Source organism: Fukomys damarensis, unplaced genomic scaffold (assembly GCF_012274545.1).
Source record: "Fukomys damarensis isolate Sample0158 unplaced genomic scaffold, DMR_v1.0_HiC HiC_scaffold_12, whole genome shotgun sequence".
Lineage (NCBI taxonomy): Eukaryota > Metazoa > Chordata > Mammalia > Rodentia > Bathyergidae > Fukomys > Fukomys damarensis.
This window is the reverse complement of record NW_022900924.1, coordinates 11,021,334-11,047,468: the sequence shown is the minus strand read 5'-3', so window position 1 is coordinate 11,047,468 and position 26,135 is coordinate 11,021,334. Positions and strand designations below refer to the sequence as shown.

Sequence of the window (26,135 nt, the reverse complement as noted above, 5' to 3'; positions counted from 1 at the left end):
TGTCCTTATGCTCTGTTAGCATGGGCAATAGAAAGTCCACTAACTTTGCCGAGAGCAGCACGAAGTAGCTTGTTCACTCTCAGTGAGTTTTCTTAGCAACTCAGTCTGAAACATATGGGCAATAAAGCATCCTCTACCTCCTTCCTGGGACAGCTAGCATCCTGAGGTCAGGTATTGCATTACTCAGGTATTAACCTTATTAAACCCTTGCAAAACATCCGCTGTGGATTTGTCAAACATTCGCAATGCTTTGTCATTGATAACAATAATGAAATACATTATTAGTGTCATCAGCCTTTACAGCCCTTTCATAGTGCTTTACTAATGCATAGTAGTTTACTAATGCCTGCTCTTATTACTTTACATAACTCTAACATGTCACTTTTGACAAGCGATTCATAATTAGAATCATCATAAGTGCACTTCAAATATACACATTCCTAGACCATCCAGATCATCTCTAAGAATGAAAGCTGCAAGTGTGAATGTTTATCTCTACTCCAGGAAATTTTTATGACTAGTCAGAAAAAGCAACCACCATTTGTGGCAGCAATGCATATGAGCATGGGGCACAGCCTGCCTGGCCCGGGACCATATTATAGCCCCTCTGAGAGCGTGTACACATTCCTGAAGACTCTAGGCCCCAGAGTTGTCTCTTCAGTAAAATGGAGCAGCCAAGACCAATACGAGGAAGATCAAGGTAGGGCACATGGATATGATATGTGCTCAGTTACAATGATTTATTTTTCTTGTGGCAGAATAAAGTAGTAGCTAAGGTCCCACATTTGGGGTCCAAACAGTTTCTTCAGCCTACAACTTGAGTTACCTCTGAGTCTTAGTTTCTTCATCTATAAAATGAAAATAGACATCTCTACCTCGTAGGGTTGTTTTCAGAATTAAGCTAGGTAACCATGAAAAGTCCTTTAGAAAAAGGACTTTAGAAAAAGTCCTGGCATAAAATACACTATATCAGAGGTAGATGTGGAGATTTTTATATACATTTTATGAAGGAGAAATACACATAGATGCTAAGGGGGACAATAAGACTCCCAAGTCTGTCTTCTGTGCCTGAAGTCTGAGTTATTCACTCTGTATAGCTAACCCTTCCAGTCAGCCCTTCCCAGGACTTAAAACCAGACATGCAAATATGAATATGTTTTTTTTTTCCTGAATGGAGTACCAGACCCCATTGCCAGTTATCCTTCCCTCCTGCAGCCTTTCCTTGTTCTCTCATCACAGAGTCAGGCCCCCATTACCATTTTTCAGAAATGCTCTAAAAACCAGAATGATTTGGGATTCTTGTCTCATCCCCATCTGCCTGCTGGAGTCTGAGCAGACACCAGAACAGTCATCTAATTAATATCCTTGTCTTGTCTGGGCTTGGGCTATTGGTGCATGTCCTCCACATTTCTCAGGAAGAGTTGGGGTGCCCCATCAGGAAGACTAGAAGCAGAGGCTTCTGTCAAAGGCCCATGAGGAAAGAAGCTCCCAAATGCTGAAGCATGGAGTCAGGATCTTGGGTAGTGGGTTTGCATGGATGTGGCTATTGAGAGGGACTTCACTCCACCACTCTGAGTCTTGCTGCCTTTGTCTACAGAATGGAATGATTTTGCCTGCCTCGTAGGCTTGCTGGGATTGCTTATATCAATTAATGATCTCATGATTCTTTGACCTCCATCTCATTTCTTTAGTGTCTCTGTTTTTTTCTCCCCTCTCTCTCCTGAACTCCTCAATGAGAGGGTTAGAAAAAGAGACAGCACTAGTGATTAAGAGAATACACACTGATATGACCCGCTGGGCCTTAAATCCTGGTCCTGCCTTTTCCGGATCTGCTATCTTCAGCAAATCACTTCATTGTTAGGAGGCCCAGTTTCTTCACCTGTAAATTGGGGATCATAACCCTGGACCTGCCTTGTGTAATTGTGATTGTAAAGTGGGATTCAATATGTTGTCATGCAGTAAGTGCTCAATAAATATCATGAAGTGAGTGGGGAAATGAAGACCTAGCCCATCTCAGTGTTCCTGTTTTTTGTAGGAATGATAGAGCCACTTTCTTTCCCAAGAACCTCACTGCCTATGTGCTCTGATAACTTCAGAACTCAGCTTAGGATGGGCAGGGGGCTCTGTGAAGCTCTTCCTGAGATTTATACTTCTAACTTGAACTGAGTTTTGCCTTTAGCACATGGAGCTACTTCTGTCATAGCACTTTGTACAAGATATTGGTTGAGTCTTTCCTCTCCGCTGGACTCTCCGCTGGACTCCGCTGGATTTCTTGGAGACAGGGGGCCTGTACTAGCAACTGTGTTAGGTACCATGGACAGCTCAGACTGCACATTGTTCCTTTGGAGCTTAGTCTGTTGGAACAATGCACACACTGAACACCTACAAGTACTGTTTCTCAAAGCGTTTTGATCATCATCAATAATAATTAATAAATACATTTTACATAGAAGACTGGTGATGTGACTGAGCACACACACAGTGAGAAATAAATGTACTCTGTTAAGTTCCCTTCCTTCTCCTTCCCTTCTCTTTCCCCCCCTGTATTACTCTCCCTTCCCTTCTTCTTCTCTTTCCACTTATTTAACTTCCTTCCTTCCTATAACCTACTAAATTGACTTCAGATCTGATTGTTCTGACTTGAGAAGCAGCATTTGTGATGCTAAAAGGATGGACCACTGGATACAGATAGATCAGGTTTAGACTCCAGATCTACAGCTTCCTACTTGTGTAGTATACAAATACCATGTTAACTCCTAAACCTCAATTCCTTTGTCAGATAATCCTTCTCCTGCCTCTTACGGTTTCTTATGAGATTTGAGTGAGGTGATATGAATGTGGAAGCTAGGGTGGGGTGTCCACTGCTGGGTTCTTGGTGGAGCACACTTGCCTAGGTAGAGATATGCCTAGGTAGAGATATGCTATTTCTGGCCCTCACCCCATTCCTCCTTGGCACTGTTGCCTACTCCACGTCTTGGCCACCATGAGCTAAGTGGCTGTGCTCCACCACACCCTTCCACCATGATGTCTCTTCCTTGGAGCCAGCTAACCATGGACTGAATCCCGTCCCTGTGAGCCGAGTTAAAGCTCCCCTCATGGGTATTAGGTATCACATTCAAGCAATGGGAAAGAGGACTGATGCCAATGGTTAAGTGTTAAGCATGTAGTAATTTCTTAATAAATGGTTATCACCCTCGAAACTGTTCTTGGAAAACTTCTATAACTTTACCCCTTCCTCCAGCATTCCCAGGTGTCTTTTCTCCCTTCATCTTTTCTTCTAAGTTCCATTTACCTTTCCAAATCCTGCCTCACTGGCAACGAGGCACACCCTCAGGTGCGTAACAATGAACCACAGAATCGCAGCCTGAAAAGGGGGTTCGATGGATGACAGACGTGTCATCTGATAGGAGGAGTGAAGGAAATACCCAGAGGTGTGGAATCTGCCATCTCCTTAATGCCTCCTTGTGCTGCTGGGAATTAGTCAAAGGTCTCAATTGCTACAGCAAATCTACTCCATCCCCTTGTTTCACAGTGGAGCCCAAAGACTTTCCTCCTTAACTCCCACTCTCACCACCCTCCAGGAATTTCAACATAAAAGGAGAGGGTAGAAACTATCTCTATAAATTCAGGTAAATGCAGTTACCTATCCTGAGGACCTCAGGATGCTTGATCAGCCTCCTAAGCTCCACAATCACTAGTAGAAGAGCAGTCACCAAAGTGATTCAGTGTCACCCCAGTTCTGTTCTACCATGTTGCCTCCCAGCCTGCAGACTGCCTCACTCTCAAGCAGTTGTATTAGTCAGCTTTCCCCGTCACTGAGGCACAGTATCCACACCCGAAAGAAGCGGTGTAGTTTGGCCTGTGGTTTCAGGGGATTCAGTCTATCATCAGCAGACTCCAAGGCAGAAACATGATGGTGAAAGTGGCAGAGCAAAGCTGTTCACTTCTTGATGACCCAGAAGAGTGAGGGAGCAGCACTAGAGAGGAAGGATCCAGGGACCGTACATAATCCTCACAAGCACGCCTCCCACCCAGCATACTCAGAAGGGGGCTTCGCTAGTCCCCTGTGTGCCACAGAGGTAGTTCTGGAGCGAGTAGAGCAGGAAGAGATGGGCTAAGGCTCCCTCGGGGAGGATAGACCTGCACTGTATAATCACCCCTATTGTTATTCTTTAGCTAATAATAATGGCAGATCAACATTTCAGCTCCTGAAAGTGGGTGCCAGGATATTCCCAACATGAAGCATGCTTGAGCTACACTCCCATGTTATCCTCTTGGCCCGAGAGTCCAGCCATTCCTTCATGGACACGTGCTGCATGGACACGTGCTTGAACTCAGGTCTGCTAACAAGAAGGAAGCAATTTTGTTTTTCTGGGTACCAGGTGGTTACTAACTGCTGCTGAACTGAGCTAGAATAGAATAGTGGCTCAGAGAAGGAACATTCTCTTTCTCTTTTCTTTTCTTTCCTTCCTTCCCTTTCCTTTCCTTTCCTTTTTTTTTTTCTTTCCTTGTTGGCCTCAGATTTTCCTTGCGTGCCCTCACCCCACGTGGTCTGCTTTCACTGTCATCATGCCACCTTCCCTTGCACTGTGAGTTTCTTAAGCCCAGGTGGCATCATTTCCTGTTCTGCCCCAAAGTCTAGGACAGGGCTCAGCAGTCAGCAGAAGCTACGTCCGTCGTGATTGAATTGATGGCCAACCCATCTGGCGTGTATTCTCTCTGTGCCATCATTACCACCACCAAGATACAGTGTATGGAACTAATTCATTTAAGGAGCAGAACTTTAACAAGCTGTATTATCTATCTCTCTTTCTCTGTCTCTCAGTCTCTGCGTCTCTAATGCTGATTTTCAGCAAGTTTGGAGATGGTTCCTTTACATGTTTTGAAAGAAAGAATCCCATTCCCTGATGTGATCTTGGTTAGCGATGAAAAGACTAGGAGTGGGAAGGCACAGCATGCAGAAATAGTAGCATTTTGGGCACCCTAGCCACTATCTCTGGAACAAGAAATAGCACATTATCATAACTCTGGAAATTCCCTGTATGCACCTCCTTCCACCACCCATAAGTAAACTATTATCATGCTTTTTGTTGAAATAGTTACATTATTTTTCCTTAGAGTCTTAACATTTGCATTCATGTCCCTAAAATTATAGTTAATTTGGCCTATTTGCAACCTCATATGGTGGAATCACATTTTATGCATTCTTTTTGTATTTGTTCCTTCACTGCTGTGTTTGAAAGATTCATCCATGTTATGTCATGCAGGACTACTCTATTCATTTTCATCGCTGTATAATTCATCGTAATTAAATGTACCCGATGCATTTATCTATTCTTCTGTTGTTGGGCAGTGTCATAATTTATTGTAAATTAAGGTTGCTGGTGACATTTGTTATTACAGGATGATTACCTTCATAGATATCCATAAAAATGTGTTTAGGACCAATTCCTAGAAGTAGAATTTATGGATCAAAGACTATGACCATGTTTCAAGCTTCCCCCAGAAGAGTCATGCTAATTCTCAGTCCCATCAGCAAAGTACATTCCTGTCTGTGTCCTCATACTCTTGCCAATGTTATCTTATTTGCATTTGTTTTTTATCATGCCAGTTTGGTAGGAAGTAGATGTTCTCTCAAGACTGTGGAAGTTTCCATTTCTTTGAGTACTAGTGAGGCTGGGCACCCTTCCTCCATTTGCTGTTTGTATTCTCTGTCTCTGTCTCTGTCTCTGTCTCTCTCTCTCTCTCTCTCTCTCTCTCTCTCTCTCTCTGTGTGTGTGTGTGTGTGTGTGTGTGTGTATGTTGACTTCTTAAATCTTTTTGCCATTACAAAAATTGATGTGTGTGTGTTTTAATAACATTTCTCATTCTGGCTCAGCCAAAGTATTGGGTAGACATACTTCAAGTTGAACCCTTTGGGGAAGTACAGGGTTGGGGGTGGAGGGAGGGCGTGTGGAGGCTCATAGATCTCAAGTGGATCTGTCAGGAGAGGGGTAATTTGGAAGCTTATTGTTCAGAAGCTGAAAGGACAGTTGTGCATCCAACCCCTTGCTGGGGGGAAAACAATGGTTCCAGGACCCAAGGCCATTTGAGAACAAAGGATCCTGCCCTAATTGAATCTTCCCTTCTACTCCTTTGTATGCAAGGAGTCACTTTCTGATTATGGCTGCCCTGGCTTCAGGAGTGGGGGAGGAAGTTATGTGTGCAAAAGGGAAAATCTATGTAGCTGGGATTTAATCCCAGGACTTGCATTACTAGCATTCCAAACCAAACTCACACCTCTTGCTGCCCTCATCTCTTTTCAACAAACATCCATGGAGCTCACACCCTGTGCCAGACAGTGTGCTGGGAGCGAGAGGTCTGCTGCTCTGACCTGCAGTGTCCGCCATTCCAGCAACTGGCATCTCTGTCTTCCCAGTTGTTCGTGCAAAGACACATGGATGCTGCTTCCTCCACAGTGTATCATAGTGGTTCCGCCAGCAGATTCTTTTATTTCTACCTCCAAAATGTATGAAGAATTTGGAAAATAATCCAAATTTGCTTCAGCAGGGTAATAGAAGGACCAACTAGTACCTCCATGCAATGAAATAGTACTTATTCCATGCAAGGGAATATTATCCAAGAGGAATTTCTAGTGCATGTGGCAACATGAGTGAGTCTCAAAGTAACTTGCTGAGTGAAAGAAGCCAGACATCAGAGAGTAGTGTATGATGCTGTTTATTAAAAATCTGGAAAACCCATTGTAATTTATAGTGATAGGAAAAAACATTAGTTTTTGCCTGGGAAGGGATAGAGGGACAAGGGATTGCCAAGGAGCACAGGAGATGTTTTGGGGAGTAGGCACGTTCATTACCTTGGTTCTGATGATTGTTTGATAATGGAGGTTAAAAGTCTGTGCTGACCACTGCTGCCCAGGAACTTGAGAGAATTTGGTGGAAGGAGATTGGTTTATCCAAAGTTACCTCCAAAGAAGGTAGAGGAGCCCCTTTGTTGCTTCAGACTTCTATCTTCCCGTGCTCAGGTGTATGGGGGGTTTTTATTGCCAGGGGGAGGAGGTATAGTGGGCGATAATGTACAGAAAGTTTCCCCGCTGCCTGGAGGAGTCTTTGTTAGCATGCATTGTTTTGTCTTATGGTCCTTGTTCTGTCCATTCTCTCCTCTCTTGATACAGCCTAGGTGGGCCTTGATCCCTTAGGGCAGGCATCTACACAGATCTTTCGCTCACTTCTCTACAGGTCCACTCATATAAGCCGAGGAGAGGAAGGGGTGAGGACAGAGGCTTCTCTTTAGCGATTAGAACACCGTACCAAAGGGATGGGTTGTTAAAAGACAAGGAAAGGAAGAGGAATTGGGAAGGAAGGAAGCTCTGTTGAAAACATTTTTTTTTTCCTAGAAGGCAGCTGGGTTAGTCTGATAAGTGGACATATATATTAAAGATTTTTCAAGTTGTATTTTTAGTATATACAGTTTATTGTGCATCAATCCTTAGTACAACTATTTAAAAAGCATATCCAGAGTGTCAATCTTCTCACCATTCCTACTGCTACTACATCATCTAAACTATCATCACTCTCACCTGGTTAATTGAAATAACCCCACACCGAGCCCTCTGGCACCTGCCTTTGCTTCCTGCCCTCTGTTCTTAACCCAGAGGTTAGCATGATGCTTTTAGAGGGAAGCTGAGGTCAAGTCACTCCTCTACAGAAACACCCCTGGCTTCCTGTGTCTTCCCATCTCACTGATGGCACTCACTGCTTTCTGGGCTTGTTTCTGGTCCTCTCATGATGGGGACATAAGCACCATGAGAACAGGTCCACTTTTCTTCACTGTTGAACCCCTGCTATCTTGAACAATGTGTGTCACATAGAGGTGATGAACGGACATTAATAAGTGAATCAAAGAGGACAGCAGCAAATCCAGAGTTCCCAGACTGTTGAAGAAGCCATACGTAAATACAGTTAAAATATAGGACAGCAATCCCTATGCTAAAGGGACTGTCCCCATAGAGGAACCTAAACTACCTGGGGGTACAGTTAAGGCTGACCACTGGGGAAACTGAATGCAGATTCAAGCTGGGGAGATGCACAAGAGGCCATAGGGAAGAAGATGCCGCTCTCACCTGCATGAGATTCTTCTAACGGGTGCACGAATGTGTAGGGACGCATTCCACCATGTGAAAAAGCACTTGCTGTATGGGAGTGATATGTAGTCCAGAAGCAAAAGGATGGAAGCCCAACTCAGCCCAGGGGAGGCTCTGGCAGCAATGACAATGTTTCTTATTTTGAAACACTTCCTGGTTGGGTTTCATCCACATTCTTTCACCTATCTCCAGAAATCTACATTTGGGAGGGTGTTGCCTGGATACAGACCACAGCTTTAGGAACCAAGGAATTAGACCAAGACTGAAGAGGTATCCAACCATCATATTTCCCTATTGTTGCTTCTCTTTATGCAAATCCTGCTATACCCACATCCATCTAATCTCATCACTGTCCATGCTCTCTGTGTATGAGGATTATGGAGATCCCAAAATAAGATAAGGTAAAATAAAATAAATAAAACAAAATAGTTGAGTCTCAACTCAGACCAAACAAACCTAAGTCTCTGGGGGAGTAAAAAACATGACTTAAAAAAAAAAAAACTCACTGTGTACCTAGCTACTAGCCAGCACTAATACATTAATGTATTATGTATTTTAAAACTGGCTGTGCAGTGAGTTTAAAACATTGACTGTGCATGAGAGAACCACAGATATGATTCAAGTTTCAAGGGGAGTTGTTTTTCTCAAAACTCAGTCATTTTAAAAATTCTTTCATTCTATTTCTGCCTCAGGACCTTTGTACTTATCTCTGCATGGAATGCTCTTCCTTTGTATTTTTAAAAATGTTATGGAAAAATAAAACAAAATTTTCAAAATAAGAGAATGACAATAGCTAATATACTGTGTGTTGTTATTTTCAAAGTTGTTACTTGGAATATGATATTGACAAAAAAAAAAAAGATCCTCCCTTTCAAGAAGAAACAGGTATTAGCCCAAAATTTTCTTTTCAATGAACTAAGATGAACTAGTAGTATAAATGAAACAAATTAGCATATTTATTAAAATATTTTGAAACAATGACCTAGGTAATTTGGGCAACCATTCAGGCCTCTCCCCACTTCCTGTTTATCTATTTTCCATTTTGTTCCTCATATGCTTACATATACTTTAAGTTAGGCTTCCAAAAATAAAGGACCCAACCAAAAAATGGGCAACCTGAATGAACAGACACTTCTCAGAAGAACAAATGGCCAAAACATACGTGAAAAAAGGTTCACCATCACTGGCCATTAGAGAAATGCAAATCAAAACTACTTTGAGATGCTGTCTTACCCACAAAAGAATGGCTATCAGAGAAAAAAAAAATCTAATAATAGCAAATGTTGCCGAGGATGTGGGGGAAAAGAAACTCTTCTACATTGTTGGTGGGAAGGTAAACTAGTATGATTACTGGAAATCAACATGGTGATTCTTCAAACAGAAATGCCATTTGACCCAGCTGTCCCCCTTGTAGGTATCTTCCCAGAGGCTTAAATTCATCGTATTACAGGGCTGCATCTACACCCATAACCATGTTTACAGCAGCACAATTTATGACAGCTGTATCTTGGAAACAATATACATGTCCTTCAACAGATGAATGGATAAGGAAAATGTGGTTTTTATACACAATGGAGTACTACTCTGTGGTAAAGAAAGGTAAACTTGAAAAATTCATGGGTAAATGGATGCAACTTGAGAATAAAATGTTAAGTGAAATAAGTCACATAAACAAGCTTAAAAATCCCTTTGCATTTTTGCACATCTATTTTCTTCTCCTTCTTTAGGTCTCAGCTTAAGTATAGAGGCCCTCCATGGCCGTCTTATCTCCTCATCTAAACTAATTTCCACCCACTCTTCTATGTGGGCTAGTTTTCTCTCTGTCCCATTACCGGATTTATTTCCTTCACAGCATTTATCATAACTTGAAATGCTCTTATTTACTGCTCTATCCTTAACATTAAAGAAACGAACCGTTTCAGTGAAAACATCTGATGCACACAAAGCACTTGGCACAGTGTTCTGTGAACTGGAAGGGTTAGGAAATGGCTGCAATTGTTATGAATGTGGTAATTAATAATTGTTATTAATGAAGAAATATACAAGGCCTATGATGAAAAGGATTAGCTCTCTGACAACATAAGAAATATTGTAAGACACTGGGACACAACCTCTTTTGCATCAATCAGTTAGATGCTAAGTGTCCTGAAGGCAGAAGTTCTGTCTTATTTATTGTTGAGCAGAGTTTAATACAGTGCCTGGTACGTAAGATGTACTGATTTCAAGAGTACTGGGTTGCATTTAACAGGATGTGCTTGAGGCTGTATAAAGAGTAAAAATAAATTTATTGGATGGATAAAAGGTTTTTTTTATATATATAAAAGGTTTTAGAGAACCCAAGAGAAGCAAGGGGAGTTGGGCTTACAAGGAGCTTGAAACAAAAGTTAGAAAGTGACCAGGAATCCAGAAATTTCCCTCTGGCCCTCTCTAAAGTAGTCTGCTCTTCATTTCTTTCTCTTTGCAAACTGGCTTCCTCTACCCTTTTTGACATAGGAATTTTTCCAGGCCAGACTTTATACTACTTCCACACTAAACATCCCATGAAGATTGACTAGTGCCTGGATTCTGAATTCCTAGGGAAGAGAAAAATCAAATTGGCTTTAGCTCCTGTCAGTCAGCACTCTTGGGCCAATCACCTGGAGCCAGGGCATGGAGGGAATGGGATCATCACCTGCTTTATTGACAGAGATCCAGAGTACTGTGTCTCCATAAAAAACCATGAAGGTCTTAGCTCAGATTCTCTCTTTTAAGTAGAGCTTTAGAGAAGCATTTGCAGGTGGGTATTTTGTTTGGGATGAGATGCCAGAGAAAAGGAGAGGGGGAACTGGAGAAGTGAAATAGAGGAGAGAAAACCAAGCCAAAGGAATATTGTTGAGCTAATGACTAATGTGGGGAACTGGGGCTAAAATAGACTCTCTGAGAATTGTCTACAGTACACGGTAGAAATGGCTTCCTGAAAATGGAAGATGAAAAATTTTATCCATCAACTGCTACTCTCTTTGGGTCAAGGTCATGCCCCCAAGAGTGTTAGCGCCGGTACATTTCTATTTTTGCAAATGCACCAGAATAGCTCTTGGATCAAACCCTGAAGCAGAAAGGAAGGGGTGTGGTGCAGTTGATGCAAGGTACCATCGGAATACAACTACAAGCAGGCAATTTGCTGTAGTGATGGCTGGAACCAGAAAGGTGGGCCAAGAGGGTGTGTGACAAAGCATACAAACTGTCTAGCTCAGGAGGTGTGGAGAGGACATCTAAGAAAAGAGCATATGGGAGGGTGGAAATAATTCATGGCTCCAGTATCCGTTCAATGAATGTTTTCTGAGTGAAAAAATGAATGCAAAATGATGGGAAGTTTCTAGGAGGAAGTAAGATTTTTAAGACTCCCTTCAGTATGAAGTCTAAATCTTGGTGATGTGTGGGTAATAATAATCTGTTCTCAAGTATCAATAAAACTCTGGGCCTTGATAAGTGTGATGCAGTAGGGAAGGTAGATATTTTTGCCATTTGGGGCTGGAAAACAGACTTGGCAGTGCCAGTCACGTTAGGATAAGAGCACAATGTCAGCATCAGGGTGAAGCTTAGCTTTCTGCCTTACCCTTTTATAAGTTATATGGTCAGGCTACAAGCATATGCAAAGTGTCGAATTCACCTCTGTTTTTGCATTCTGTCCTCTGTGTATAATTCAGCACAGTGAATACAAGGAACATTAAAATCTACAGCACTTTCTAATTTTGTTTCATTATGAGTATGAATGCAACCCTTAGGACTCATCCCTATGGCCTTAACTAAACTTGGTCTTTTATGCTATGAAGAGGCAAGATAAAGATCTGAATGGAGACTCCGGTTGGTGGAGGGCTGGGCTGACTCAGCCCAGATAAACCTGCAGTTGAGAAATCAATAGAGCCTTTTCAGGGATGCCATTATCCAAGAAGGAAAATTTTTCAAAAATAAATAGCAGCATGACGTAAATCAGATTAAGTAGATAACAGGATTTGCTGACTTTGGGGCCATGTTAGGGCCAGCATAGGAGGGAGAGAATTAGTGATTTAATGAGCTCAAATCTGTCCTTGCTCGGGCTATGCAAGTGCGTACTCTGAAGAGAAGGAGGTCAAAGGTGAAAGCAAATTTCCAGTTTTGGCTGGAATTTCATCCAAAGCTTACCCTACCCTGCAACTCTAGCCAGCTCATCATTGCTTGGATTTGGACTTACAGAATGGTTAACTCAAAACTCAAACTTCACCCTACCATGTGGTAGTGTGCAAGCAATTTCACTGGCTAGGAGCCTTGGTTTCCTTATCTGGAGTTGGGTTTCCAAAGGCTGAGGCTGGAGGGAAATCATTCAACTGCAAAAGTCATTATGTTGATAGAGGAGGAAGGAATAAATGCTGGGTAGAAAAAAAAAAAAAACACCAGTTACAAATCTGTTTTTTTTCTTTCTTTTTTAACATCAGTGTTTCTAGAATCCTCCATAATGCCCCCAACAGAAGTCATTTGTGATTAAAATTAATGGAAGTATTCGCAGCACCCTTTTTCAAGGTGCTGATTGCAGATTGCTACTAATCAGCAGGTGGCTTGCTTGGGTCCAGGGAACAAGTTCAGGGAGAACTCACCTGCCCTTCTGCTCCTCTGGGCTCTGCCTCTTACCTATGCTCAGATTCAGGTACTTCTTCTACTTGTCTCAGGTGGCCTCTATGAACTTTATCTCTGACCTTCCTATGCTACTCTTATCTGCCAAAGGCACCAGACTGTCCCCTCTAACCCCAGCTTCTCCCCTCTTATTAGTTCAGTCTTATTAACAATAATACTTTGATTGTTGGCCAAGATATGTACAGGCCTCCAAATCAACACCAGATGGGTTAAGGATCTATCCTAAGATTTTTCCCTCCTGTCATCAACCAAAGCTCCTATAGGTGAGTATGCCTCATTTTTTTGGATAGGGCTGCCCATCACCCAGCTAAAGGGGTCAACACCATTCACATCATAATCCATAAGAATGGAAAACTCTGGAATTTTGCAGTGCACAATTTTATTGAATTAATGGCTCTGTCTTCAGTGGTTGAGAAGGATGAAAACATTTTTCTATTTAGTAATATTAATCATAAGATATTCCCAAGTACAATTGATTCAGAGGTGAAGTCTCCGATGTTTTATAATGCAAGGAATAATAAGGTGAAGTCTGGTGTTTTGTAATGCAAAGAATCCTTCACTTACTGTGATGGCTTTGTAAAGTGTTCAACTTGGCCAAACTGCACCACATTCCCCAGAATCCTTCTCCCTGTGTATTTCCAAAGCCACCACAAGGATTTCTATGACAGATTTAGAGGGCAGAAATGCAGTAACATTTTACTTTTCAGTCTACAGGCCAGGCAAGGCACCTGTGACATGTTGGTGTGGGCTGCCTTCCTCACGAATTCTTCTTAACTTCTCTGACTCCCAGATCAGGTGTGTGTTTGGCCCCATAGTGAGAGACGCTATATCCATCCACTTTCCATCACTCTATCAAAATACCAGAGAAAAACCAACTTAAAGGAAAAGAGTTCACACTGGCTCTTGGTTTCAGAGGTTTTAGCCCATGGTCAGTCAGTTCCATTGCTTTTAGGCCTGGGGCAAAGCAGAAAAATCATGGTGAAAAGGTGTGGTGGAGCAAAGCTGCCAGGAAACAGAGAGGGAGAGACAGAAAGGAAGGGATAGGGAACAGATGCAGTCCTCAGAGTTATACTCCCCTGACCCACTCCCCTCAACTAGACCCTACTTCCTGTTTCCATCACCTTCCGGTACTGCCTTCAAGTTACGATTGCATCAATAGGTTAATCCGCTAAAGTTAGAATCCTCATGACCCAGTCTTCTTCCAAAAGCCTATCCTCTGAACGCATGAGACAATTGGAAGACATTTCAGATATAAATCATAATGGGCGCCAACTCTTCCCTGAGGAAACTAACATCATCAAGGTCAAAGGCAGTGAGAACTGGCATGGCTTCTTGTGAGTCCTAGTTTGTTCTTGCTCTCTTATACTTCATGTCTTTCTGCCCTCCTTGACTGCCCACCTGCAGATGTCAAACTCCAGCCATCAAGTGAAAAGGCAGCAACCTTATGAAGACCATTTAATCTTTTTCACAACTGAGTATAAGGTCACGTGGCTGGGCCAAACCCTCCAGTATATTTATGCTCCACGCAGTGAGTCTGCTTCTTTGACTGGCTCCTGAATGAGCCACCAATCATGGAAGTTATATTCCTGAAAACTACCCTGGTTGCGGGGAGCCTCTTTTAGACTCCCCCAAAGTAGAGCCTGATATAAGTACTTGTGGGCTGGTGACTTAGATGGTGGCTGATCCTGGGAAGCAGACGCAAAGAAGCAGGGAGAAAATGCAATCAGGAAATGTTGCAAAACCAATAAAGAATCCACTGTCTGTAGACTGCTGTTGTAGGTAATGGGGCTCAGCTCCACTGGGGCATCCGGCAAGTGTGCAGACTGCCTGCCGGAAGTCCATCTGAAGTCTTAGAGGCAGTACTGTGGAGGCATTTATTTGTACACAGGTGTAGGGCCCTCACAGTTGCCCTGAGGCATTGGTACCCCCATACTTCCGGGATTCACCTGCCTGAGGATGAGCGGGTTCTTGTAGATTTAGAGAAAGCATGGAGGTAGAGAAGTGGAAATCGGGCTCTGAGAAGATCCTTCAGGTAGGACGGTACCATTGTGCCAAGTCCATGAGGCCACAGTCGGGAGAGCAGAGGGGATGTGATTTTGGTCTCATAGATCTTACTGGGCCAGGTGGGAACCATTAAAGTGGCAACAAAGATATATTTTACATGGACCCTAAATAAATGAGTTCTAGAACTTTCCAAGGTAAAATACATGGTGTGATAACGTATATACATACACAGACACACAATCATCTCCCAACTCTCTCTCTACCATTTCTTCACCTCCTACGTTACTTTCTTCTATTGTTCAGAGGACAAAGTTTCTGCAGCCCCGTTCTCGGTAGAAGCAGATGCTTCTCAAACTTTGCAAGCAGCCCTTACTGGCAGCCCAACTGAGGGCTATGAATGAAGCCACTTGTGTTAAAATGAAAATAAAAACACTTCATGTTTGAAAAAATATAAAAACTGAGATACACATGTAAAAGCATGGAACCTCAGCATTCCTGGCTAGAAAGTGGGAATAAGAGCAGCATTTGTGTAGGTTGTTGAGCGAACTCAGTAAGATTTTGAGCTGTGCCCAGGGTTTGACAGATAATAAAAGTAACTGATGATGATGATGGTGACAACAGCCATGATGATGATAATGATAATTATGATGATGAGGCATCGATCAGACCTGGCCTCCTAAATTAACGAGATCTGAGCCCCAAAGCTCCAGTCATTCCTCAGCCGCTGACCTGAGAGTTTAGCAAGACTCTCATCACTGGCAGGTGAACAGAAGCAGAGAGCCCCCAGTCCTGTTTTTCTGGCTCACTGATAATGGTTTCTTATACAAGCCAGTGTTTCATTGATTCACTATTGATCTTTGAATGGGGCCAGGGAAAATCTTGGGCCACGAAGACAAAGGGAACGTTTTCCAGTTCAGTCCTCCCCAGTGGGTGTCAGGAGCATCACCTGCTGTCTTGAGTGACCGGCATCTGCCTTGCTAGGGACAAGTTCTTAATCAGAACCTGCCCTCTCCGATGGCCCCCTCTCTGGTGTCCCTTTATTGCTTCCATCAGCCCTTTCCCCGCCGGCTCTGTTTGACCTTTAATAAGCAGTGCTTTTGTGTGGAGCTGCTGGTGAGTTATTGCCGCCCAAGCAGCTCCCCAGGGCAGGATACCTACCCAGCCCCTGGCCTCACCACAGCTTGTAAGAGAAAATTACATTTTGATCTACATTTCCCATTTCCATTCTCGGTCACCTGGCTTTGGAGACAAAGGGAAGAAAAGAGTGTTTTCTTGCTCTCTCTCTCTCTCTCTCTTCAGTTGTCTGTGTACTGTGCCCCCCTCCCTCTCCCTCTGCCATCACTGTCCTGCTGGCCAGCTGGGGAGATAATGTATCCCTGTGAGGAGTCATCACTCAGGTCATCTCCTGGTCTTGGGGTCATCAAGGCCCAGAGTTGAGGGCAAGATGGCATCTGACAGTCACCAGATGGACCCTGAAAGGAGTAACAAAGCCATTCTTCCTCAGGCCTTCTGTGATTGGCCCAGAACAAGTAAGTCTGTCCTATTACATCGTTTTTACAGTGCCCTGCAGGACTTTCTCTGTTATGTGTGTTTTAAATGAGATAAAATTCACATAACACAACTTCTAACTTCTAGTTCACATAACACAACTTTCTAACTCTTTGAAGTTTACAACTCAGTGGTTTTTAGCACATTTGGATACATACACAGACCTCACCACTATCCAACTCCAGAACATTTTCATCACCCCAAAAGCAAACTCTACAACCATTAAGGCAGTCTCTCCCTGTTCCCCTTCCCCCAGCCACTGACAAGCACTACTCTACTTTCTCTTTGTATTTCATATAAAAGAAATCATACACTAGGTTTCCTTTTGTGTTTATGAGTTTTTTTTATGTGATAAAATGTTTTCGTGGTTCATCCATATTTTAGCTATATCATTACTCTGTTGTTTTTAATGGCTGATTAATATTCCATTGTCTGGAAATAACACATTTTGTGGCACCTGTTTGTCCACTGATGGACATTTGGATGGTTTCTACTTTTCAACTATTTTGAATAATAATGCTCTGAACATTTGTGTCCAAAGTTTTATTTGAACATGTGTTTCCAATTGTCTCGGATGCAAAGCTCGGAATGGAATTGCTATGTCAATTATTATGTCCTATGTTCAATTCTTAACAAACTGCCAAACCTCCCTGTAGTGGACTGTATGATTTTATGTTCTCCTCCGTCATGTAAAAGGATTCCAGGTTTACAATATCCTCATCAACATTTGATAATTTCCATTTTAACAAAGTTATAGCCACTCTATATGTATGAAACTTTATCTCTTGTGGTTTTGGTATGCATTTCTCTAATGGCCAGTGGTGTTAAGCATCTTTCCATAAGCATATTGACCTTTTATAGCTTCTTTGGAGAAATATCTATTCAATTACTTTCACTGTTTAAAAAATTTTATTAATACGTATTTGTGATACATGGGAATTATGTTTACTGTGGGTACTAGTGAAAATACATACTGCATCTTGGTCATTTTTTTACTCCCCTCCCCAAACCCACCATTTCCTCTTCCCCCTTTCCCAGGTCCCCTTCCCATTCCCATAGATTCTACCTGCCTGTTTCTATGGTAAGAGTGGAAATTCCTCAAAAATCTAAAGCTAGAGGTTCCATTTGACGTAGCTATTTTTCTTCTTGGTATCTTCCCAAAATAATTAAAAGCATCATACCACAGCAATATATGAACACCCATGTTTATATCAACACGATTTGTAATAGACTAAATCTTGGAAACAACTCAAATACCCATCGACGTATGAATAGTTAAAGAAGATTTTTTATACAATGGAGTACTATTCTGTCATAAAGAAGGATAAGCAAGGCATTTCTAAATCAGTGGATGCACCTGAGACCATACTCTTAAGTGAAATAAATCAGACATCCATGTTCAAATACCACATTGTTTCTCTGGTGTGAGAATGCAAAAGTAAATAAGGACCAAAATGTATAGTCTTGGGAAATGGAAAGAAACTGTTCAAATGGAAAAGGGAACAAGGGAGGGGAGAGGGGGGAAAGGAAGGAAGGGAAAGAAAATAAAAGAATAAAAGGAAAAAAATAGAAGCAAAGCTTTATTAAAGAAGGAGGAGAACAGGGGTTCCCGGGGTGGGGGGATTGGGGAAAAAAGAAGAATCAAGATCTATTATGGGGCCTGGGATTTAGCTCAGTGGTTCCACTGCCTGCCTCACAAACACAAGGACCAGAGTTCAATCCCTGGTTCCAAAAAAAAAAAGGATATATTATGTATGGGTACAAATTCCCTATGATGAATATGATTGCTATGCATATCTAAATGTACAAATAAAAATAATTGAAAATCTATTCATTTTCTCTCATATGACTCGAATGACTTGTCCTTCTTTACGTCTGAGTATTACGCATTGTGTATATGCACCGCATTTTCTTCCTCCCTCCTCTGATGGCCATACAGACCACTTCCGTGTTGTAGCTATTGTAGACTGTGCCCCTATAAACATGGGTATGTGTGTACCACTCCAATGTGGTATCTCTCAGGAAGATTCCCAGAAGAGGTGTAGCTAGGTCTAGTGGAATTTCTACGTTTACTTTTTCGAGCAATTGCCATACTGATTTCCACGGGGGTTAAACGGGTTTATATCTCTACCAGCAATATAAAAGGGTTCTTTTTTCCTCAAGCCACACCTCATTTGTTGTTTTTTCAGCCCTTGATGCTTGCCCGTTTTTAAAGCTTGGGTTATGTGTTTGTCTGTTTGTTGAGTTGTAGGAGTTCTTTATATATATTAGATACTAAAACTTTATCAGATATCTGTGTTGGAAATATTTCATGCAGTTATATGTGTCACCTTTTTCATGTTTATAGTGTTCTTTAGTGCACAAAATTTTAAATATTGAGGAAATCCAATTCATCTATTTTTCTTCTACTCTTTCCAGTTTTGTTTTCATATTTAAGAAAGGCTCTTTTAACTTTATTCTCCTTTTTCTTTAAAGTTTGTTTGGCTATTTGGGGCCTCTTGAAATTCCAAATGAATTTTAGGATTAACTTGTCTATCTCTGTAACAAAGACCATTGGAATTCTGGTAGGGTTTGTATTTTTCTAGTGATTGTACTGAATCTATAGATTACTTTGTGGACTATCGTCATCCTATCAGTATTAAATATTCTAATCCAAGAATATGAAACATATTTTGTATTCACTTATGGCTCCCTTGATATCTTTAAACATGCTTTGCAGTTTTCTGTGAATAATAAGTTTTATTTTCGATCGCTTCTCGGCCTTTTGGCTAAGATCAAGTGTAGTATTTTCGATCAGTCATTCCCAAGATAGTTTTGTGATCAGAATTTTGCCTAGAAGCTTCTACAGGACACTGCGTTCTACACCACAGTGGCAGATATGGAGGTGGGCTGCTCATACCTTCCTTAAAGAAAGGACTCACTGTGGAGTTCCAAAGAATCAAGTTAGCTGGTCATGCCCAGCCGTTAGCTTCACCAGGCTCTGCTTCAATGTTTAAGCCACAGTTTCTCCATTCTAAGGAAAGCCCTTGGAAGCCATGCACAAGGCAGAGGAAGCTGAGGGCATGCTGTTCTCAGGGCCATCTCTGGCCCGTGACTTGAAAGACAGTAGGTGGTACCAGGCCTGCCTTCCACCCAAAGAATGACTCCTCTAAGAGGCCTTCTAATTCTCGAACCCCTGTTGGGCTGGTGGAAGTCTTGGCACATCTGCCCTGGAATCCAGCATTTGCTCCTGCCCAGTCTGGCTTCTTCCTTTTGTCCCCACGCATGGTTCCTCAGCTGCCCATTTGAACTCCTCAGTCTGTCCTGACATCTGCATTCCAGGGAACCTCACCTGTACAAAACCATCTTACTCTCTAGTCTGGCTCACTGGTTGGCACATCATTAAAATTCTAAAAGCGCTTCCAAATAAAGAGAAGAAATGTACTCTTTATCCAGTGCTGAGGATGAAACTCAAGGCCCCAGGCACCTTAGACAAGTGCTCTGCCATTGAGCTACATCCCCAGTTTGAAAGACCCTCTTGACGCAGAATCTTGGGAACACAAGCAGAGTCTTAATCCTTTTGTTGTTATTAAGAAGTAATTTTTTGTCCTTGATCCATGTATCAGGGTCATTGAGGATAAAAAGGACGATGTATTGCCCTTTTTGAAAGTTTAGATGGAACCTGCTGATAGTAGGGTTAGTTTGAATGGCAAAGTGCCTAGGTTGATATCATCCAAGGAAAGAGAATGTTATTTTTCAAGAAGTTCTTTATGTGGACCATTGTGGTCAAAACTGAGTGAGAGAATAGGACAGTAATAGGAAATGAATGAAGTCAGAGAGCTGATTTCAAGTGTTTGAAAGGTAGAGAATTTTTCTGCGATGCTTTTCAAGGAGAAGCCTGGATGTTAACTGCTTAGTGTTCGAGGCTCACCTTAAATGCCACTTCTTCCAGGAAGGCTTCTCTGAATCCTCTCTTCTGTGCCTCTCAGACTCGATAGAGTCATCATGTGCTCCTCTATTACTCTGTACATCTTTGCAATATTTTGTGAAGGCAGGTCTAGGTCTCATTCATTTTCTGGTGTTGTTTCTTCAACACTAAGTACAGTCCCAGGCTCACAGGAGGTGCCAGTAAACCTTTGCTGAGTGAAAGCAGAGACACATGAGCTTAATGGGAAGAAGTTAAAAAAAAGGAAGAGATATGGATTCCATTAGAACAACACTTCATAGCACTGTTAGCGCTGAACTGTGTCTGCCAGTGAAGTGGGCGGCTTCGAAGTGCTGATTCAAAAGAGTAAATAAAACAAACCCAATTTTTTTGCCCTCAGGTCCTGGGGATTTCCACGACACCAAAACTTCCTTAAACCCATTATGTGTATCCTCCTGCATACCTGTGCTTCTCTCTGCATCTTCCTCCACTAAGAGGGACTTGAGTTTTTTGTTTGTTTTTCTTTTTTTTTTCTAATGCAGGTAGGGAAAGGGAATCCTGATATAGAATTGATTTTCCATCTTCTAGGAAATCAAATAAAGTCAGAGTATTTAGGAGCTACCCAGAAGAATAGAATTTTGACTTCTTTCATGCTGTAAGGCATTTCTTGAATAACAAGTATCATTTAGGAAGCACAAGACACTGTAATAAATATGACATATGAATCACAAATTTTCAAATTCCACTGCTAGGTGGGAATTGTTAGCTCCCAAATATGAAAAATCCATGGAATTCAGAGCTAGCTGCTCAAGAAAGCCAGCCTAGGAATACAACCAGCTCAGTGGAGGGATAAGGAGCCCAAACAATGGAGTGAGTGTCTCTGTGCACCATGCGGTGTGACTCGGATGATTCTGACAAACAGCCCCCCCAAATTAGATGTGACATTCATGTTTGGACCGAGTCCCACAACCATGTAGCACCTAGAAGGCTGTAACAAACAGATGTAATGTTTTTGTTAATTTTATTATCCAGATTTTTTAATAGTCTGGAATAAAGGGGAATGACATTCGGAAGTACCTCCTAAATCAACACAGAGAGAGAGAGATTCAATTATGTTTGCTGTCATTTGTGTTGTCTGTACTTAGAAGAATGCTAATTTTCTAAAAATTAGTTACTGGAATATGATAAAAGAAAAGTCTCCCCCACTAACCAAATAAGTAATCGTTCCCTGAAAAGCTCAGTGGTGGGAAAAACCAAACCCTGGAAGCTTAGTATCTTCTCTGGGAAATTGGGTTATGTTGTATAACATAACAGGTGCAAATGTGAAAGCCCTGATAATTTTTTTATAGTTATAATAGAGCAAAGTTTGTATCTAAATAAGGAAACTGCAGAAGGCAGTCTGTGCATATCAAATTTTTGGCAATGGGTCATTTATAATTAATCTTCCTGCATCAATTTCAGCTCCCCAGAAAATGTGTGAGTGCACTTTTGCAAACTTCCGAGAAAATCACTCTCAACAATGGGTGAGCGTGTTGGTCTTGGTGAAATCCAGAACAAAAGCAGAGGTATGTTGAAGTGTCAGCCAAGGACAACGGATCAGAAACCCACTCCAGTGAACTCAAGTGCAACTGAGGCTTTGCTGTGCCATTCCGAAAGGTGTCATGGGAACCCAGAGGCAACGTGAGCAGCAGGCCCCAGGAAGTGCAGGGGAAGAACCAAGAGCTAACAGGATAGTGGTTACAACCTCAGATTGCTTGCTGTGTGACCACACGTGAACTACATTGCTCGTCTGTGGTTCCATCTCAATAGGGGAGATGATTGTATATATGCTGCTGTTGTCAACAGGAAATGGGTTAGTGACTGTGCTATGTTCACCATGTATGATAATACTCAATGTATGTTAGCAGCAATGTATACATAAGGTGTTGCCCCAAAGCCTCGTGCTGTGAACTGGGCTTGTGGAAGGCGATTGGATCGTGGGGACCCTATGGCTGATTTGTTAGGAAGTGGGCCCTAAGTAGAGGCAGGTCACTGGGGGTGTGTATATATTCCTTCCTGGCTCCCCACTTTGCCCTCTGCTTCCTGACTGCTATGATGAGCAGCTTTCCTCCACCCAGTCCCTTCTGCCATGCAGTTTTTGTGTTTAAGCCTGCTGAACATGGACTGGGTCTTCTGAACTGTGAGCCAAAACGCGCATCTTCTCCTTTAAGTTGTCACGTTAGGTATTTTGTCCCAACAATGAGGAAAGTGGCTAAGACCTATATTTCTTCTAAATTACCTCTGTGCAACTGTCCCATTTTTCTTTTGCTTCTGCCTGGCTTCAGCCCTCATAGTGGCTCCTGAGTCTACCTAGGCTTCTAAGTGTGAGCGCCTATAACTCTCTAGAAATGCTCTTCTCCTCTTAGTTCAAGTTGCTAAGAGAGAGGATCTAATCGTTTCCCTCCCATCCAAATAAGATCCTGCAGCCGAGGCCGAAGGCCGGTTTCCCTCTGACACAGAGCTCCTCCTTGTTCCCAATGTGAGGGGATAGGATCCACTTAGTAGGGCTGAAGGTGAGGAGTCTCCTGTTTGGAAGTTGGACTAGCATCAGGCTTCTGGATCATATCAAGGAGCACAGGTTAGATCTCTCCTGGCTGGGATGCAAGGGAAGCCCTGTAAGGAGTTGTGCAAATAGCATTAAGTGTGAGGCGGAAGTTGATGGCAAGCGTGATGCAGCAGACAGGAAGGAACCATCATGGTGACTGCAACTTGCAAATGGAACAGAAGAACAGTTGCGCATATTCATGTGTGCATGCGTGTGCATGTGTGTGCAGGTGTGTGTGTGGTTTCCAAACAAGGGAGGGCAAGAAAGAACTTGGTGAACCAAGTTGAAAGGCATATATATATATATATATTTATATATGTCCAACACATTGTTTTTTAAATTTTTTTCATTACGCATTTTAAAGTTTTCAAAACTTTTTTAAAATCAGAAAAATTACAACTAAGATGTTTGCTAAATGAAGCAAATATTTCCAAAGCCTAGGGTGGTGGTGCACACCTATAATCCCAACACTCAGGAGGCTTTGACAGGAGGATTGCCCCAAGTTCAAGGCCTAGTATGAGATACATAGTGAGTTCAAAGCCAGCTTGAACTACAGAACAAGACCCTGTCTCAGAAAAAAAAATTTTTTTCATGATAAATACATAAGTACACAAAAGGAGTAGTTAGAAAGCCAGCTGATGACTCAGCAAGTCCTAGCTTTGTTGACCTTCCATTTTTGCTTCTGGTTTTTTGTTTGTTTGTTTGTTTGTTTGGTACGGGGGATCAAACTCGGGTCCTTGTGCTTGCAAGGCAAGCGGCGAAACCATTGTGCTAAATCCCTGGCCCTTTGCTTCTGTGAAATGGGTTCATATTACTACCTTGTAACTTATTGAGAGGCTTCATCAATGGCTACATAGGCTCAGAGGGACTGACAGGAGGCTGGTAGCAATTGGTGTGGCTGTGCTGATTATTGGCAGCCAGCATCCATTCTGACGAGGTGGGTTATTCCACTTGTTAAATCTGTTTGAGGATCATTCTTTATACCCTGCACATGGTAGGAGCCAAACTCAAGACACTTCTTTTTATCACCATCATCCTTATCGTGATTATCTTCAACATCATTCCTGAGCCCTGTTTGGCTTCTCACCTTAGGAACTTGAAAAGAATGAGGCTGTAGGACTACATGATAGCCTAGGGGAGGGAAAGTGGCCTCAGCACCGTGTATTCTAGGCACCGGGAGGGGAAACAGTTCTGACCTAGCATGAGTTAGATAAGGAGATTTCAGCAGCATCCCAGGTTAGGGCAAAGTGTGCTACCCTGGCCCAGAAGGGATAAACTCTATTTACAAACTCAACACTGTTTTCAAGGCTTCAGAGAGATGGAAGGATTTATGTTGAACCGTTGGGCCTGTGCCCTTGGGTAAGGAGGAGGTGGAGGTTTGGGGAATGAAGGCGATCAAGGGTTCATTGCAGCCATGACTGGACTAAATACAGAAGGGTGTGTAAAAGCTGGTGGTGTTTAAACCTCATGCTTCTACTCTTTGGTGCCGTTGGCTCAGGATCCTTCAAAATAAGCTTTCTAAATGTTTGTTTAGACCACGAATGGATGACGAGATGGATGTAAGAGAGTGGGTAGATCCAACCGATAGAAGCATGAACTGTGGAAGAAAGGGAAGCTCGCTGAAAAGGAACAACTAAGTGGATGAAAGTCTGTATAAATAAATAACTACAACGGTTAATGGGGATAGAATAATTCAATGAATTAGTTGATGAGTAATAAGGAAAACATTTATTAAGGGCTTTCTAAGTGCCAGATACTCTGCTAAGCAATTCACTTGCATTCTCTCATTTAATCTTGCAACAACCTATAAGGTAGGCATCATTGTCATTTCCACTTTATAGATGAGAAACTGAGGCATAGAGAAGTCAGTTAACTTGCCCAAGATCACACAAGTAGGAAGCAGTAGAACTACCATCCCAGTGAATTCTTTAGGATTTACTCTTAACTACTATGGCACATTATTGACTTAGTCCATTTGTGATGCCTTAACAAAACAGCATATATGGGGTAGCTTATAAACAATTAAAATTTATTTCCTTCAGTGGTGAAGGCTGGGGAGTCCTCACATAGTGAAAGATGCCGACAATCTCCCTCTGGCCTCTTTCGCGAGGGCACCAGTCCCATCTATAATGGTGGTTCCTTTGTGACCCAATCACCTCCCAAAGGCCCTACCTCTTAATACCATCCCATTAAAGACTCTGTTTCAAGTGGCTGGGGATTTAGCTCAATGGTTCTGGTGCCTGCCTCAAAAGTACAAGGACCTGAGTTCAATCCCCGGTACCCCCTCCCCCAAAATTTTTTGGAAAGACTATGTTTCAATGTATGAATTTTGGTGGGGGACATTGAGATCATAACACCCAGGGACCAGAAATGTGTGGATTCATTTTAGTCCATAGCTACCAGTTGATCAAAGCCTCTCTCGAGCCAGATAAGAGATTCATTCACAGGTATATAAAGGTGCACCTACTATATTCCAAGTACTGTCCCAAGCACAAGGGTCGCATCAGTGAGCAAGCAGACATGGGTATAGCTTATGCTGTAGTAGAGAAGGCTGACAACATATACATGTATAATTTCAGATAGAAGTAAATACTTGAAGAGAAGCAAAGCGTGTAAGGAATTATAGGGCAACAGGGGTAGTGGCGGTTTGGAGGGGAGCTGTTTTAGATTGACTGCTCGCAGGAGACTACAGAGAAGGTAAAAAGACCTGAATCATAAACTGGACGTTGCGCAAAGATCCAGGGAAAGCATCCAGGCAGAAAGAATAGGGTGCAGTTGCTCTGAGGCAAGAATGCACATTCCAGGTTTAAAGACTAGGAAAGAGGTTACCATGGCTGGATGGGGTGAGTGAAGAAGAGAGCGATAGGAGGTACAGTCAGGAAGGGAGAGAGGTGCCAGATCTTTATCCTTACTTTGTAGGCGGATACAAGGAATAAATTTTGTTTCAAAGGAGGCAGGACATCTGAATTACACTTTAGAACATCCCTTTGGTTGTTGTAGGTTGTTACGTTATTCGTGTCTTCAATCCAGTGAAACAATGTGGTCAGTTAGTATAAGAATGAAGAGCATTTGTTTGTCCCAGTTTCCATGGCTCCAACTGTCCTTTCTCTCGCCTCCTCTCCTTTCTTCCTTGGGAACCCATCTGTCATTGATTGGCACCACTTCCTGTGCTACCAGTGCATTCGTGGGAAGCCGTCCATACCCTTCTTTCTCTTTTCTCTTCTTGGCCTGGCCGCTCATTCTGCAGCCCAAGCTGAGAGAGAGAGAGAGAGAGAGAGAGAGAGAGAGAGAGAGAGAGAGAGAGAGAG

At 42.4% G+C, this 26,135-nt stretch overlaps 1 protein-coding gene and 1 pseudogene across 1 annotated transcript in view; both read left to right on the top strand.

Annotated features, from left to right (window-relative positions):
• Srrm4 (serine/arginine repetitive matrix 4) overlaps positions 1-26,135 on the top strand; it is a 607,431-nt gene that overhangs the window by 345,016 nt on the left and 236,280 nt on the right. The gene's annotated exons all lie outside the window — the stretch shown is intronic.
• On the top strand, positions 19,088-19,183 carry LOC117285801 (annotated as a pseudogene).